This window comes from Mixophyes fleayi, chromosome 2 (assembly GCF_038048845.1).
Source record: "Mixophyes fleayi isolate aMixFle1 chromosome 2, aMixFle1.hap1, whole genome shotgun sequence".
In the NCBI taxonomy this organism is placed as follows: Eukaryota; Metazoa; Chordata; class Amphibia; order Anura; family Limnodynastidae; genus Mixophyes; species Mixophyes fleayi.
Genome location: NC_134403.1, coordinates 346734740 through 346750771, shown reverse-complemented (window position 1 = coordinate 346750771; position 16032 = coordinate 346734740).

The window sequence follows — 16032 nt, the reverse complement described above, 5'->3', positions numbered from 1 at the left end:
AAAGTGAATGTCACTGATTTTCTTTTCTCAGTACATGTATAATCTACAACTTTAGTATAAGTAATAGACAAATGGAAGACATCTACATATCACAATGACCTGCAAAGAGGAGCCAGTGAAAAGCTTCACCAATGCTACTAATGGGCAGTAAAAACTTATTTTCAGCAGCACATTAAGTATATCTGATCCCAAAAGCTCCTTTATTCAGGCATGTGCTTGCCTATGATAATGTTTTTTACTGCTATGAAAGAATGAACTGATGATAACATTATTATACAATGTAGCTGATATTGTATTAACTTACACTTATTTCCCCTCCCCTTACCAAGTAGCCATTGTGCCCCTTGTAGACATAATGGGTCTCATTCATGTTCGAACACAATTACGTTTGCATGCTCTATCATGTGTGAAATAGTTCTGTGCGTGACCAGAAACGGACCATACGCCAATGAACACAACTGCATGCAATTCATGTCCGAATGCAAATGACACTTCCGTCTGCCTACACAGCCATCTCAAAGTATTCTTTCTCATTCCGCTCCCTGTTTAATGTAGGGTTGCTTGGTGACTCGACTTCCTGGACCTTAATCTTCCGCTATTGACAAACCATCTGCATTTCCAACCTTTTCGATGGAAAATAACAAAATTATATAGTTGTAACGCTAAGCTCCACCTCAGCATCCTCCCGTTATCTCCTGCAGTCCGCTGTAACCAGTATCAAGGATTATGGTCGGTCATAATGGAGACCTCCTTTCCATAAAGATAGGGCTGCAATGTCTTAACAGCCCACACTAGGGCCTGGCGCGCCTTCTCAATTGTGGCATAAGTCATCCCACAGGCCAGTAGCTTGCAGGAGAGGTATGCTATAGGGTGTTCCCCTACCTGGCTTGGCACAGCTCCCAATCCAAGGCATCAGTATGCAAATGAACCATCTCTCAAAGTCTGCACTAAGGGATAGTAAAGTCTGACCTTCAGTCTCCTAAATACTATCTCATAGTCATCAGTACGGTCCAGTTGTCTACTGTATGTTAAACCAGTTAAGGGCTTGGCAAGGGTGCTGTAGTGAGGGATGAACTTCTTGTAATACTAGGCAGTGCCCAGTAAAGCATGCACCTGCTTTTGGTTGGTGGGTCTAGGCCATTATAGCCTCAATCTTTTCTGGTTCTGAACGAATCTTCCCTCCTCTGAATCTGTGTCCTAAATACAGCACCTCTGCCATACAGTTGTCCATTCCTGTGTCTAACACCAAGGCAGAGAGATCATTTTCAACATTTAAAATGATCAAAACTTATATACGTATTTCTATGGGGCAAGAACGGCTGAGGTCTTTGACGCTGTTGTCGACAGAAAACGATTTCAGCAAAACCACTAATGAATAATGAATAATTGCTTTAAAGAAGTCGAGAAAGAAATGTTTTTATTCTTAAGTCTATGTGTTGCTTGTTGTCACTATGCATAGGTTTGCTTGTATGTTATATATAAATGTTTTTTTATGTGTTTTCCTAATTAGAATATTTAATTTATTGTTATCTTCATTAAATTATAAAAACCAGCTCAGTATTTTTTTTTATTTTTCTTACAAGGGCCCCATTCCAATGAGCTGCCCCTGGGTCCCAACACTCTCCGGTACTGCACTGGGTTTATTTTGGTACATTATATATATTCCTATATTTACATAACTCTAAGATGATTTTTGACATGGTGCATGGCTTCTATACAGCTGTTATCAAATGGAGTAATAATAATCTCTCAATTCATATTCATCATTTTTGTAATCTTTAAAATATATGTCTTATTTGTCTAAATATATTGCAACCTTAATACCAACATATTTATGGCCAGATATCTGTTTTTCACAGTTTTTCTCCTTATTTTTTTGTTGTATGCTATTTTATATACTTGTATATAGACATTTCTGTACATTTTATTTAGTTGTATACTCCACCTGCCCTCTTGTTCTGGGAATGCAGCACCTGATGTACAGAAGGGGGCGGGGCTTCACATCATCAGCAGCAGCTATTTATATAGCGCCACTAATTCCGCAGCGCTGTACAGAGAACACACTCACATCAGTCCCTGCCCCATTGGGGCTTACAGTCTAAATTCAATAACACACACACATACACACATACACACACACACACACACACACACACACACACATATACACACACACACACACACACACACACACACACACACACACACACACAAACACAAACACACACAGACTAGGGTCAAATTGATAGCAGCCAATTAACCTACCAGTATGTTTTTGGAGTGTGACACATGGTAGGAGTGGTCAATGAATATATTTTGTTGTAGAGTAATTAAATGTTGGTGCATACTTTATACTTCTTGCCCCGACTTTGGTGGTTCTTTCAATGAAACATTGACTCGCTAAATATTTGTTGCATTATTAAGTGTGTGTGATATAACACAATCCACTGTGCACAGGTGATAAATCTACTTTAAATAAAACTATAAGTCAAGGTCTATATTCATTTGTCAACTTTAATCTGGGGTTTCTAAGCCTGTTCAGCTGATGTCTATAAATGAAGGGCTTAGCCACATTTCTCTTACAAGTTCTTACCACACGGTGCCCTATCACTTTGCCAAGGCCCTAAGGGGATCTCCAGCTGTGTTGCAATTAAACATATCTTGCAGTCATTGGTATTGTCCTTAACAAGGTCACCGTTCTACTGAGCAGACAGAAATAATATCTGCTTGGAATTTCCATCCTGGTTTGTTGCAGAGATGCTGTAGATGAATTTACTGTACACAGATTCAATGCTGATGGAATTAAACGCTCAAACAGGGTCTTATGCCAAAAGCACATTCAGGATTGCACGACGGTGGTAAGTATTACCGGATGATCACTGAATTGGATGGTGGGTAAAATGAATGATGACATGTATAATGAGCATTAAGACTCATTAATGCTGTGTTTATTTAATTGTAGCTTACATTACATTCTGTCAGAATTGTCCAGGAAAAGTTATATTTTAGCAGCAATAATACTAAGACCATAATAATGTTTAAATATTAAAAATATATATTTAAAACATTGTTCTTACTAAAAAAAAAAGTTCATATATGTATAATGGAGTAAGTTTTGTTTAGTGTTTCTTTATTTTATGTACAGGAAAACAGTAAATGAAAAAATAACTCATCTACTTTACATGAGTTTATTTAGTTGCAAAATTCAAATTGTAGCAACCATTCTGTGTCTATGAGCAGTCTATATATTAAGTTAGACACTGAAAACTAATGTCTGGTTGCTGTGTGTTTATATTAGTGCAAAACTTTATAACATCTCCATGAAGCATTTACAATATGAGTCAATCACGCGAATCAATCAGCAATCCTTAAATGTATTCCTTAGAACAGCAGGTGGTTGAACTATATAAAATAAAAGCAAATACTTTTGAATATTTAGTTGGTCATTTAAGTATCTACCATGATTTAAACCTCAATGCAAAGTACATACTCCTTAAAGAATTTAAGAGTGTATATTGGTTAAACTATCGTTTTTTTAAAATTAATATAAAATGTGAATTAATCATTCATGAATGATAAAAAAAAAAAAAAGTCACACGTACATTGATTTTTTTCTGATTATCCAGAATGATGGATGTTCCCATAAATTAACTACATTCATAAAGAAAAAAATATATATCGATATAACATAGTTTTGTTTACAATGGCTGCGCAGTAAAATGATTTGTAAACAAAGTTAGTTTGTTAACAATTGTTTACATGAGATTATTATCTGCGAACACTGTTTTCTGTTCTGCAGGGAATGGTTTGCTCTCAGAAAGCCTGTCTCATTTAATAATGGGCTCTGAGTCCTATGGATTACTGCAGGGATTTTATCTTGCTGTAATCTCTAGGAAGAAATATACAAACAGCTGGGAGGACGCGGCAGATCAGCATTCTTCCATCGCAACCCCATGAAATACAACTTTTAAGGACTGGAGGTAACCTGCATATTCCAAAATGAACCTCTTCTGTTTTTCATTGGTAAGTGGCACATTCACAATTTTGGTATAAGCTAAACTCAATTTCTCAGAAGTATGAAAGATGTATACTATTATTAAATAATGCCTAGTAATCTATAAATACATGAATCCTTGCACTGTATCCTACTTGTCTCCCTGAAAATGTTTACTAAGTATTCCTATTGTTTATACATGTACACAAAATAAAATCCTATGTCTCTAATGTTTAAAAAGTGCCCCATAAAGTGTGTAATTGTGCAATAGCAAATCCTTATATATGAAAATATATACCCCCCCCCCACCCACCAGGTGTATGTTAATATTTACTATATATTTATGTATTTATTGTATTTAAATACACACAAGTACTTTATGTCTGTAAATATTTACCAAGTACTCCCTCTTTATGTAAACAATATAAGAGAATCAGCACATACTGTATCATTTAGTTTATTATATCAGGAACAGTCTTGTTATAACCTTTTCCTTCCAATGAGCAATGTTTATGTCCTTTAAATTATTACATTTTAAAATAGGGACTGGTAAGATCAGGAATGACTCTGGCACTATTTAACCAGCCTAATATATATTATGAAACTAACACTTTCTGCTTGAATAGAGGAGTAGGCATTTCAAAGTCTAAAATGTATAAAGGTCAGCAGGTGGCTTAGTGGTTAGCACTTCTGCCTCACAGCACTGGGGTCATGAGTTTGATTCCCGACCATGGCCTTATCTGTGTGTAGTTTGTATGTTCTCCCTGTGTTTGTGCGGGTTTCCTGCGGGTGCTCCGGTTTCCTCCCACTCTCCAAGGTTAATTAGCTGAAAACAAAATTATCCGTACTCTGTGTCTACCTGTAGGGAATTTAGATCAGTGATCAAAGTGGAAATTTAGAAGTGCTGCTATGGAACTTCCACTTTGAACTAAACGGCCGGGGGATTTTAATAGAGTAATATTAATTTCAGATGCATTTTAACACTATATAGCATAATATAAAAAACATACTGGTAGGTTATTTGGCTGCTATTAAATTGCCCTTAGTCTCTCTCGGTCTGTGTGTGTGTGTGTATGTTAGGGGATTTAGATTGTAAGCTCCAATGGGACACGGACTGATGTGAATGAGTTCTCTGTAACAATTAGTGGCGCTATATAAATAGATGATGATGATGATGAAAGGTCATTTAACATCTTGCTTACAGTAAGTGGAGAGGGCTAACGATCTTTTAGCCTATATCTGGTCACACACAGCTCCCAGATACAAATGGGTCATGTGATCACAGCTCTTTTGCTATAAAGTGTATAAACTGTGTAAACGCCATATCATTGTGAATTTTTAATAAAAACTCCTTGCGATCTTCAAAGGGATCAATGTTTCAGTTCTAAAGTCCTATTTGAAAAGCATTCTTTATTTATCTTTATTCAGCTCAAGCGGAGGGGCAACACGGGCTACGCACCGATAGTGTAAAGGTCTCTAAAAATAAAAGTACAGAGAAATAGGGTATTTCCTCCCATATGCAGTAGAGACGTATACATCTTATGTATCCGCCTTCGCATGAGCAGCATATGCGCCTGGTATAGGACATCATCATCATCAGGGAGTATTTGCACCTGCCCTAACAAGCGTATATGCGATTCTACAGGTCGGCATGAGCTGCATTTGCACAAACATGCCTTTACTGTACTTCAACAATGTTAGAACGCCCCTTCCCTTCCTTACCAGGCACAGGCAGGCGTAAGTGCTAGATTCACACAAGACTGCATAGATGCATGTACATTCACCAATTTTCTGAGCAATTGCAGAGTGATTTCATTCAAGATACGCTACACAAACAAGCGTAGCCCCCCCCCCCCCAACCCCCTCTGTATCACCCCCATGTACACGTTTACTAGTACAGGTTGAGTACAGTTGGTATAGGCCAAATGCAGAACTTTTTCTGACATTGCACATCACATTACATTTTAATATTTTGCAACAAAAGTACCTAAGAATATGAGCAAACATTTAGCAGAATAAAATGTAGAATGTTATGTTTATGCAAAATAATATTTAAAGGCTCACGTACAGATGCTGTTTGTCATAAATGAATTAGGATAATTCTACGCCAAGAAATTGCATTCCAAGAAATTGTTAGCAAGAATGGCCTTTCTTCGTGAAAATAATTCACAGATCAAAATATATTTAACTTGTAGGATATTCTGCAATCCAAAATGTGTCTGTCACATTGAAGATATACAACCCTTTCCTCCCTGTATATGTTTATACTTTTTTATATTATGTGTATAATATACAGAAGTAATTTTAAAATATGTTTATTATTTAAATAAATAGTAAGTTCTGATTTCACTTCATACTGATATTAGAAGTCAACTCAGATTTCTGTGGCCTACAGCCTTGTGCTTTTTTTCTTATAAAGAGCCTTCTAATAGCCATATCATTTACAGTAGGGACTAAATAAGGTAATTTATCAATCTCTTGTTCAAGCATTGTTAAACTGTCCTTACAGGAGGGCTCCATGGACAGCCTGTACGAGCCAGTACAGAACAGCCAAGAAACAATAGAGAACAATCGTAACAGAGCCAGCACTCCACCGTGTTCTTTTGCAAAGATTGTATCACATGAGAGATCCCTTTCTATGGTGAGTTTTTAAAATAACTTTTATAGGATGACTACTTTCCCAGCGCACATTCATATGATGCACACTTGTCATTTTAGTGTAAGGGTAAGCGTGTTCTTGTGTTATATTGTCCTGATTACTAGTTTGTTTTTGTTTCATAGTGATGGACAAAAATATGACCTATTATTTGTTGACTACCAGTAAATTTACAGGAGGGGCGCTGTAAATGTCACATCAACTTTTTACCCTTTGGTACCACCCCTTTCAATCGAACAACCTTCTCAGATAACCTTATTTATGACTTAAAGAATCATGGCAGTAACAAGACTCGCTCCCCCAAATGCTCAACCTGCCCACAGCTCTGCACAGCCTCTGCTGGTTTATAACAGTGAGATCCAGGTCAGGAAGACCCCCAGCACTTCTCCATGCAGGGTTGGTGCCTTTATGGAGGTGAAAGGTGTTTGTGTGACACCCTTAGTGGTGGGTGTTGAGAGGATTGTACCTGGTCTTCAAATATTCTTCTTTCACAGCACAGAAGTAGAACAGAGGATCCCCAAGTTCCCAATACAAGTAGGACACCAAATTAATGATGTGACATCAGATTTATTATACAGGAACAATACGTCACTAAAATATATCTGGACAAAGAATGATTAGCAACACTTACAATCTGAATACGGTGTTCATAGGCCTGAGCCAATAGATGTGTCAGTTATTGTACTTTATAATGCATTTAACTTGGCCGTTACTATGGGCAACACTATCGGGCAGGGGAGGGCTGGCAAATTTTAGCTCGTAGGGGCTAAGACTCGGCTCAGCAGCCTATTAGGTACATTTTAAAGGCCAAAAATGCATGTCACCCATTGGCCCAGCCCAAGGTAGCCCACTATGGGACCGGCCCAGGGGGGCAGATGCCCCCTGCCCCAGAGCCCAGTCTGCCCCTGCTATTGGGCCTTACTTTCAGAGTAACAAAGGCAATGACAAGATTGTTATATATCAATACTTCTATAATGTAAACAGTTTGGTTACAACTATGCTTCAATACTCTGAGTACCTTTTGATAACCGTCACATGGTGAGAGACTCAATAGTGTTCTACGCTGCAGCCGTAGTAGTCTAAACCTGGAATATGTGAGGTCATATAAACTGTTTAAGAATACAGTAATACACTTCTAGTCCCTGATATCATAAAGAACATTCATTTCAAACAAAACACCACAAGCAAATGATATCACAGTCAATGAATCCCTGTTAACAAAAGTCCACCCACAGTAGAGCTAATTAACATAACTGTCTTCACTGGCCAGTCTTAATGTAAGTTTAGACATTAGAACAGGAGAGACAGGAGACCCTTGCAATAATGAGGCTTAGTTTTGGCTGAGTGCCCCTGTTATCGACATTAATGGTAACTTCGGTACAATTATCAAAAACAGAGAATTACTGTCTCAGGTGTCACACAATGCAGTGTATTGTGGGGGCAGTTAACACAGTGCTTTCATATATTCTTGCAGGAAGACGTCAGCTGTGATGCTGTTGTTTGACTAGTATATTCAGGTTATAATGGGTTGCAGGATGCTTCAGATACCAGGTTACTATAAGAGTGGGCACTGGTGATTAAATCTGTAATTCAGGTATATGTAGGGGTCATGCTCTATGTAGTAGTAGTAGGATTTTTGGTAATGCTTTCCAGTTGCTAAGCAAATGTATCTGTAAATTTAGCTCACAGCTCTTAAAATGTAGGATATACTGTGAAATGAGGGAGAATACACAGTCAGTGTGACTACACAGACCTTTTTCCTGTTGTGTAGATAGTTTTCAGCTCCACTTCCCTATCACTGGTGTCAGCTTTTGTCTTTCGTGACAGCCTCTCTTTAGCCACTATAATGAAGTCTTTGTTCATGCAGTATTCTGGCTGGCAACACACCTTTGTCTTCTACAGGAGTCAAGTTCTCAGCAACAACACTTGCCTCCCTTTTCTCACAAAAACATCCAGAAAAACATGTGTATTTTCATAATGTCTCTTTAGCACTCACTCACTCACTCACTCACTCACTCACTGAGGCTCCACCTCTTAAAAGTCTCTGTCTCAAAATCCATGGAACTTTCCAGCAACCTCACAGCCTGTTTTTTCCCTGGGTCCTAGAGTCTCTCCTGTATCAACAGTCATGTTCCACAGAGTCCTAGTGCCCTGCAGTTTCAGGACCAATTGCATAAAACAATATGCACCCTCCTCCCTCCTAGAGGCTACCAGCCCATGCTGAAAAGCACCTGACCCCCCTGGGCTGTGGGAGTCAGGATCATTAACAAGTTTAATACCCCATAAGTGCTAAGATTGCCACCCCAGTGTTCCCAGTATATTGGACAGGAAACTTTAAGACAATCTGCCTGTCTATTATACAAAAATAGTAAAAAACAAACAAACAATAAAATACAGTTTTCAAATAAACTTTATTTGAATAAGCAAATCCCCAATATCCTTATATCCACTTTTTTTATAAGTAAAATAGATGATTCAAATAGGAATTAAAATGTTCTCTTCCTCTTTGGAGGGCGCCACAGAATACTAAATGACTTTAAAACTGTGCGGCGACCGCTGACCATACCTGTCACGGCCGCCGCACAGCATTCAGATGCACGGGGAGGGGGGGAAGAGGCTATTTTGTCACCACCGCCGCCTCTCTGCTCCGTCTCCTCCCCTCCACTTACTAGTGTCAGTGAGTGGAGGGGAGGAGATGGAGCAGAGAAGCGGCGGTGGTGAGACAAGGTGCGCCGATTTTTTAAAAATGCCTAGGGCGCCATGGATCCTAGCACCAGCCCTGGACATACCCCAACAAGATGACACCGAAGATCTCATTGCCAACAGAGTGGTAACACCAATTGCTTGAAATGGAGACTTAAACCAATTGTGGCCGATGAAGATCCCGGCACACTACAATGACACCTCTTTCAGGGGCCACACTATCATTCGCGCGGTTAAGGTGGTAATTTAAGGAGGTGCCGGCTGTGGAATGTACAAGGCTTTCTAAGCATTATTGTTCAGCCGGCACCTCCTTTAATTACCACCTGAACAGTCCAAATGATAGTGTAGACCTTTAATGTGGCGTCATTGTAGTGTGAAGGAAGCTTCACCGGTCTCCAATTCAAGCAATCGCTGTTACCACTCTGTCGGCAATGAGATCTTCGGTGTCATCATGTCCAGGTATGTCATGTCGGTGTGTAGATCGTCACTATAACATACCCAACCCACCCAGCCAATCACAACTGATTTCCCCCTCTGGTTGCTTATGATGGTTGGCTGTGAATTGGAGTCCTGGCTACTCCCAGTTACAGTCATTTTGCGCTGTCTTCCATAGTGTGCAGGATTTTATGGAGATTTTTCAGGTTTTGTTTTATTCTCCTATATGGACTTGTTGTATCATGAAATTTTGTGTTTTGAAAAGTGGTGAACTAGAGTTTTGGAGAGTTATTTATTCAATAAAAAACATTCTTAAAATAGTGCATGTGTGTTTATTTTTAGATTATTTTAACACTTAGGAGCCCTTGTCTATTATACTGGGAGGACTGTTGTGGCAAATCTTGTTAATTACCCCAGCCTCCACAGCCCAGTGACTTGTAGCCTCTAGGAGGGGGAACATATGCTGTTCTTTGTGGCTCCTCACGAGCCCGCTATTGATCCATCCGGGGCCAGTTTTCACAAGGGGACCCCACAATACGAAGAATTGCAGCATTTCAGATTGTCATGGTTCCTAGAATTTACACACGAAAACCACAGCACAGGTGGGAAATAAAAGAAATGTGAGACCGTAGGTTTGTCTTTAGTAAGCTTTATTTTAAAACTTTTCCTGATAAAATTGTATCTGGCTACTAATATTGAAGTGAAAAAAAATGCCTAGAATTAAATTGCTTTAAGTAGTTCTTACAGTTTATTGTGCATCCTGATGACTCCCAACTGTTACAAAGAAAGTGATCATTTTTCCATTAACATGTACATGTTTCCAATACACACAGCAGGGGGTAAATGTATCAATATGCGGGTTCTTCAACACCCGCGTGTTCAGCCTCTTCCGCGATTAAATTTCAAGTGGCGCTGCATTGTAAAGGGTTAACTTCCCTTTACAATGCAGCGCCGCTTGAAATTTAATCGCGGAAGAGGCTGAACACGCGGGTGTTGAAGAACCCGCATATTGATACATTTACCCCCTGGTCTGATTCAATAAGGAACGTAAATCACGATACGTGCCGTATTTTGTATAGAACTGCTCTATGGGGGGTATTCAATTGTTCCTCCGGGCGCCGCCGGAACGAGCGCGTTAAAACTATTACCATTTATACGGTAATTACTCGCTGAATTTCATCGCGCAAGTTTACCGTATAAACGCTAATAGTTTTAACGCGCTCTTTCTAGCGGCGCCCGGAGGAACAATTGAATACCCCCCTATGTATGCTCAGATAGTGACCATATGCCAGTGAACACAAGTGTATGCAATTCAACTTCGAACGCAAATGACACTTTCGACATCCTACAATTTCAAGGGCGGAATGGGGGAGGGAAGTGAGCAGCACAACCCCCCAAAAACATAAAATGTGTTTGTTAAGAAATAATTATTAAACTGCCATGTAATTATGTCGCTACTCTGTCACTAATTTTAGCCAGCCAGCTCGCTGCAGACTTTGACCAAATTGTTAAAAATGTGGACAGTTGTAAAAAGATCATTAGAAAATAGTCTGTAAATGACTGGACATGAATGTTAATGCTATAAAAAGTAATATAGGAGCAAAAACAGCTCAAAATCACATCATGTTACCTATTTTTCACAATGTTAAATTAAATCTAAAACCAAAACACGGGGGTCAGTGCACACCTCTAGTATAAACACTAACTGTACTTTAATCTAGTCAAGTCACACCGTTATCCAGAGTCTTCATCTTCTAGTATTACTTGGAACATTAATTAAATCTCCAATATTATACAATATTGAAAGTATTCAAATGTAAAAATGTAACCAGTTAGATGTATGAAATATATTTTGTTAATGTTTTGGTTAGCATTTGTGTTGTGAAAGGTCTAGTGATTTTATTGGCTACGATCTGGTCTAACGCTGTGAATATTCTAATGCTCTTAATGGCTACAGGTTGGTCTAGTGCCTTCATGGAGTAACTCTATATTCCTAATGAAAATCAACATGAATGGGCTTAATTAATGTTTGGAATTCATTCATGCATGCAAGTTGCATTTTTTTAAAAAGTGCAGTTCCGACTGTATTCAAGTCCAAACATATCTTAAGATAATATATTAATCATTAATATTTTTTTTTTACATTAAATACATAATCAAGATGCCTTTAATGCATACTGTACATACAATGCATTTATCTAGAATTATCTTCCATGCGTACACATGTTCTGTGCTAGCTAGTGGCATTCATACGTGTAGTTTTTAAGACTATGCCATGTCATTCATCCCTATCGCCACTTACACCCGCCCTGTAGCAGGTGTAAATGATACGGCTGAAACTCGTCCTACTTACAAGAAACCCAGGACTTGAATCGGCTGTATCTGCATTGGCAGGCCCTCGGCAGGCCCTTACAGTACTGTGTTAATCTGCCCCATTTCTCCCTCGTTCCTCATCTCAAGAGTTGTAAGTGTCATTTGTGTTCAGACATGAATTGTCTGCAATCACGTTCATTAGTGTCTGTTTATGGGCATGAGCAGAGCAATTTACGACATGCAAACTGACTTACATCCAAACATGTATCAGGCATAATATGTGGACACATATCACACATTTACACACAGAAGGGTGCCAGGAATGTTAAATATTGAATGTGAATGCTTTATTTTCTTAAAACTATGGGAGCCCTTGTCTATCCGTTCTAATGCTCAAAATGCAGTTTTGACTAAAAAAATGTAAACCCTCATTTGCTACAGATTGTTTTAATCCTGCAAATGTTCCTATGCTGTGATTTGGTATGGGTTGGTCTAGCTCTGTGAATGTTCTAGTGATCTGATTGGCTACAGTCTATCCTTATGAATGTTTTTATGCTGTGATTTGGTACGGGTTGGTCTACCTTTGTGAAGGTCCTAATACACTGACTGGCTTAATGTTGGTCTAACTCTGTGAATTTCCTAATACTATTATTTGGTACAGGTTGCTCGACTCATGTGTATGTTCTAATGATCTGATTGGCTATAGGCTAGTCTAGCTTTGTGAATGTTATTTTGTGCTGATTGGTCCTTTGAACAGTTTAGTACACTAAGAGGTATATTTAGTTAACTGCGGGTTTGAAAAAGTGGAGATGTTGCCTATAACAACCAATCAGATTCTAGTTATCATTTATTTAGTACATTCTACAAAATGACAGCTAGAATCTGATTGGTTGCTATAGGCAACATCTCCACTTTTTCAAACCCGCCGTTTAGTAAATCTACCATGAAGTGACTACACGTTGGATCTACTTTTAAACAGCTCGTGCAAATGTATCGCAGAGAAACACTCAAATACAATAGGCATTCATACACCAGTGAAATGAGCATTATAGACTGAATTAGGGTAACTTATGAAAAAAAAAACATACTGATAAATTCATAGATATTACTTTGAGGATGGGCTGGTTCATAGCTGCAAATACTTTGTGTGCTTAATGCTATTAGAGTAATATTGTTTGAGAAGCAGAATCACATTGTGCAATGAATCTATAATTTATGTTGATAATCTGTACAATACATAACTCATACTTGCCAACTCTCTCGGAATGTCCGGGATACTCCCGAAATCCGGGAAAGCAGGCAAGTATCCCGCATACTGGAATTTACTATTGCAAAATTACGCGATTCGAGGCGAATCGCGTCATTTTGGCCCCACCCCATGCAACAAAATGACGGTTTCATAGTGGGGATGTGGCCAAAATGACACGATTAACCGCGCCCCACCCCCTCTCGCCCTCCAACCATGCCCCCTGCCCGGGATCTCCCGGAAATTCTCTTTTCAAAGGTTGGCAAGTATGACATAACTTAGAAACAATATGTAAGTATAGATAGGGGCTTCTGCACTATAGAAACACTGCAGTCTTCTCTCAAGTATCTTTGTAGTTTCACTCTATAAGAACAGACATGATATCTCAACAGTCATGAAACTAAATAAACTCCCAATGCTCTGAAATAATGGACAGACTGCCAGGTAATTAAGACGAGGAATTTGATAAGGACAATTTGTTTTTACTGAGCTGTGTTTTATTTACGACAACATTTTTAGTGAGCTACTGTAAAAATTTAAGCTTTAGAAACATAGGAGATAAAATCGTGCAGGGAACTGTGAGTAATGAAATAAAAAATAGAGAAATCTTTATTAGGGCATGTCCGAGCAGTTAATTGTAATTACACAACCAATCGATACACTGCACTGCACACATCTCTATGAGCAATCAAAATGCTCAGATATGCGTGTATGTAAAATATTCTGCTACAACAAAGAATTATCACTGAGTTGGGCAAGTGATGCCTTTACAACTAAGCTATCCTAAAATTTATATCCTTGCTGGTAAATGAGGACAATGCACAAACATCACAATACAAAAGTTCTTCTTGCTTAAAATATTGGTTAATTAAATGTAAACTCTTTGCATGTGGAACTATTAACATCTCTACAGAAGTTAGGTAAAGTCCTGCAACAGGAATACTATTATACGTTCATCTATTAATATTTATATTTTCTTTAACATATTTTTCTTAGTCTGTCTTTATACCTGCTGGGGTCAGATTAAAGCAGGATATTACTGTTTATGGGTCTATTTATCAGGACCTTACTATAATAAAGATTTCCTATTGCTGCCTATCACAGCAATAGAACATCGTCTCTTGCACAACTTATCAATAAAAGGTCGCCGTGGGTAACGGAGAGATGCTCAGCTTCCCAGTGATACTGAATAGCAGTGTAAAAGGTGTCTTACTGTTTGCCAGGCCAAGGCATAGTCCCTCACTGAATGTGTGAGTCGTGATGTCAGCTCACGCATGCACACCGGAAGTCCAGACTTGGCGTCCAGATCCAGATTTGTATTAGAAAAACAAAAAGAGAAAAAAATGAGTTATTTTAATAATAAAGCATTTTTCCTTACAGTACCTCCAGTTATGGCCACCCTGAGATGGTGGTGGCTATAAGAGGACAGTGGGGCTACTTGATAAATAGGCTTCTTCATCAAGGGCTACCGTCGGCAATAGTCTTCACCAGCCCAGGGGCTCTAATATATAGGAAAAGCCCTCTTCTGGCAAAAATGGGAGATCTAGGGCTTTTCATTTGCCCCAAGAATAAAGAAAAATATACTTTGGCGTAGTCTGAAATAATAGTGTGAACAATACAATAATAAGACAGCGTGGATGAAAGTAGAGCACCAACTCTTATTATGAATATCAGATTAACACAATAACTCGCAATAAATCAATAATATTAACAGGATAAAACATAAACATTAATTGTCACAACGTTATACACTGGATCAATATATCAGATGCTAACCTTACTGGCTCCTGATACTGGGAATTATCTCAAGGGGTGAATGTATATATATTTACTTATCTCTACAATATAGTGCCAAACACACACACCGACAGCACTCAAACACACCACACAGATGGAGCAGTGCACTGCAATTTGGGACCCTTCTGTATGGATGCCAGCATGGCATGGAAGCAGAACGTGTCCAGTTTGCAGCTTTTAGAGGTCTATCTATCACTTACAGTAAGGTACAACAGTCACAGTATGCAAACCTTCCTATAGCAACATCTGTAAATCCTCAGTTTGTATCCTTGCTCATTTGAATCCTGGGACATGTAGCTCTACAATGTTATTTTAGCACCAGAGGAATCACCTTGTGGTATATGTTTAAATGCTGATTAAACAAACACTTGGTGCACATTTACCTGCCCACCCATCTATCCCTGACTCTTCAGTCCTTGTGGCCAGATATAGTCCAAACCCCACTTGAACAATGCCAGATAGGTAGATTAACCACAGGTACTTATCTGCACCAGTGTGGGTCACAGGATATGAACTTAATTCCCTCCAAAATGGCTGACTTGCAAAGTATCCTTTCTCAGAGGTGCGTGTAAACCTCCTCCTACAGCTTCAAGCTGTGACTCCCCAGCAGGTTCTGTTCACCGCTCCCCTTTGCTCTGATATCCCTCAAGACTGTCAGTTCTCTCTGCTCAGACCACCAATCCAGTGTCCTTCTGCATATGGTCACCACCTCTGGACTTGTCACACAGCTCAGCCTCTCTCAGGATGCTCTTACATCTCTCTCCCCCTCTGCTCTGGGGTTTTACAGTCTTGTTAGGCTCCACCCCCTTTTCACAGTAGCCTTGTGGGAGATAGAGTTTCTCTCCCTGGACTGGCAAACGACAATGTCCATCTCTTTTCTTACTTTTT